The sequence below is a fragment of the Nyctereutes procyonoides genome, unplaced genomic scaffold (genome assembly GCF_905146905.1).
Source record: "Nyctereutes procyonoides isolate TBG_1078 unplaced genomic scaffold, NYPRO_anot_genome, whole genome shotgun sequence".
In the NCBI taxonomy this organism is placed as follows: domain Eukaryota; kingdom Metazoa; phylum Chordata; class Mammalia; order Carnivora; family Canidae; genus Nyctereutes; species Nyctereutes procyonoides.
In genome coordinates this window covers 20046505-20049800 of record NW_026575147.1, presented here as the reverse complement: position 1 = coordinate 20049800, position 3296 = coordinate 20046505, and positions in this window count along the sequence as shown.

Genomic DNA, 3296 nt, shown 5'->3' with positions numbered 1-3296 from the left:
GGTGGCTCTTAATTTTAGCTCAGTCTTGATCTCAGGGTCATGAGATGGATCCCCACATAGAGTTCTGCACTGGGCACAGAGCCTGTTTAAAATTCTCTCTCCCCCTCTCCCACTGTCCCTTTCCTCACTCCCCCATGCGTGTGCACTCTCTCCCTTTCTCTCTCTCTCTCAAAAAAAAAAAAATCAGAAGCAAAATGAAACAAATGAACTTTACTGGTTATTTCAGTGGTGGTGTAACCATACAGGGAACTATTTCAGGTGACTTAAAACAAAATGATTGATTTACATTCTTAGCAGAATATGGCCTAACGGGGGCAAAATTTGCCCTCCTCCAAAATCTTTGAATCCTCAGTAATAATCTTATTGGTGGTGGCTTGGTATTGTTATGTAATACTATGGGATAAATTAAATGAGTATGTTGATATTTTAGAGAACTGAAATTTTCATCATGTTTGAAAGAGGTACAGATGAAAGATTGGTGAAGTTAGGTTAAAAACTCCATACCCTTGAATTTGAATTTGAAGTATCAGTGTGATCTTGAGATTTATTTAATCTATATAATAATTATATATAATATACATAATAACTGTATGATATATAATGTATTTTTATTTTTTTTAAAGATTTTATTTATTTATTCATGAGAGACACAGAGAGAGAGGCAGAGAGAGAAGCAGGCTCCCTGCAGGGAGCCCGATGTGGGACTCCAAAGCGGGACTCGATCCTGGGACTCCAGGATCGCACCCTGGGCCAAAGGCAGGCGCCAAACCGCTGAGCCACCCAGGGATCCCCTATAATATATTTTTAAATTACATACAATGAAACTCCCTAGCTCTGTCTTTTGAAAGGCTTAGAAACAGTGGTCAATCTGATTCAGTGACATTCCTGGTGCCTAGATTATGTATTTAAACATCCTTTCTACTAAAAGAAACCAGATCCCAACTCCTGGGTGGCTCAGCAGTTGAGTGGTTGGGCATTATAAAAAATGAATTAAAAATATATTAAGGAGAATGTGAATTCCAACAACATGTTTGATGGCATTAAGAAATTATTATTAATTTATTTCAGATGTGATAATGCTATGATAGTTATATTTAAGAATATCTTTTAGAGATACACAGTGGAATATTTATACAGGGAATAATTTGATTTCTAGGATTTACTTTAAAATAATCTGGGTAATTCGAGTGTAAATAAAACAACATTGGTCATGTATGGATAACTTGAAGCAAGATAATAGTTTTATGGGGGCTCATTTCACTATTTTTTTATTTTTTTACTTTTTATTAATTTTTGTTTATGATAGTCACACACAGATAGAGAGAGGCAGAGACACAGGCAGAGGGAGAAGCAGGCTCCATGCACCGGGAGCCCGTAGGACTCGATCCCGGGTCTCCAGGATCGCGCCCTGGGCCAAAGGCAGGCGCCAAACCGCTGCGCCACCCAGGGATCCCTCATTTCACTATTAACTCTACTTTCATATATGTTTAAAATATGTAAAAAAAATTTTAAAGCTAAATGACTACAAACCTGAAAATGTCTACTAACAGAAGACTCAATATGACATTGAGTCTCCCCAAATGTATATATTTATATGTATGTAATTCCATATACAGCAATGCAACTATATATATTGCAATGCAATATAAATACAAATTCAGCCATTCAAATAAAAAGTCTGATGAAATTTTTCAGAAAACTTGATAAACTGATTTAAAATTTTCACATGGAAAAGCTACGACAAAATGCTAAGACAACTTTGAAAAAGGAAAACAAACATAAGAGTTACAGGGGTAACTTGTCCTACTAGACTTCAAAAGATTTACAAACCTTTTTAATTGGGGATCCCTGGGTGGCTCAGCGGTTGAGCGCCTGCCTTTGGCCCAGGGCCTGACCCTGGAGTCCTGGGATCGAGTCCCACATCGGGCTCCCTGCATGGAGCCTGCTTCTCCCTCTGCCTGTGTCTCTTCTTCTCTCTCTCTGTATCTTTAAAAAAAAAAAAATCTTTAAATCTTTTAAAAAAAAACCTTTTTAATTAAAAGTGTGTGTTATTGAAAGAGCAATAAAAAGAAAGCAAATTAGTGAGCTCAGAAACTGACCTTTGTATATATGGGAATTTGGTATATGATAGAGGTTTCCCATCACAATGGGAAAACAAATAAATAAGCTCCCTACTTCATATCATAAACAAAAACTAAATTCCAAATGAAATAAAGACCTAAAAGCAATGACCATAAAAAAGAAAAATATAATATTCTAAAACTATGAGGATTAAATGAGTGTATCTTTTTTACATTGGAATGAAAAACATTTTCTTAAATAAGACCAAAAAAGCATATATCAAAGGTAAAAGTGAATAAATTTTTCTACATCAATATTGTAAAATTTCATATAGAAAAAGTCAATATAAGCTAGATATCTGTGAAAGACTGAGAGAAGATATTTTTAGGATATAAAACTGTTGAAGATTAGTAGCCAGAATATATATATATAAAACTACAAAACACTAAGTAAAAGCAACAATACAATAGGAAAATGAACAAAACATATGAGGCATTTCACAGAAAACTCGAATGGTCCATGATGTGTGAAAAGATGTTCAACCTCATTAGTAATTAAGAATATGCAAATTATTTTTAAAATGCTAGTTCATCCTACCCCTGCCTCTACTTAGCTAACCATTCTAACACTTAGATGTACCTAGGTATATTTTTCTTTCTATAAATAACCTAATACATATTACTATCACTAAAGACATTTTGGGGACGCCTGGGTGGCTCAGCGGTTAAGTGTCTGCCTTCAGCTCAGGGTGTGATCCCTGGAGGAGTCCTGCATCAGGCTCCCTGCAGGGAGCCTGCTTTTCCCATTGCCTATGTCTCTGCCTCTCTTTCTGTGTTTCTCATGAATAAATAAAATCTTTAAAAAAAAAAAAAGACATTTTGAATTGATGAACCAAGGAATAGCTGAGTGAGCATGAGAGAGTAGTAGTGATGGATGGTCACAGGTTTTCATAGGAAATTCTGGAGGAAGCTGGATGATTCAGGAGCTTAATCCTAATCTCCTCATAAATAAATTTTTCCATCTGAAAATTGGTGTTTTGAGGTAAAGTGAATTATCAAAATGATGAGGGATTAAAGGGTAAATTGGCACTGCTCCTATTTTGCTGAGTTTGTTCTACTGATCTGCTCCACTGGGGGCTCTTTTTGACGGCTTACTGTACCCACTTTGTCTCCAAAACCATAGGGGTGAGGGCCAGAGATAGCTGATGTAGTTAAATTTTAAATGAAACTGAAATG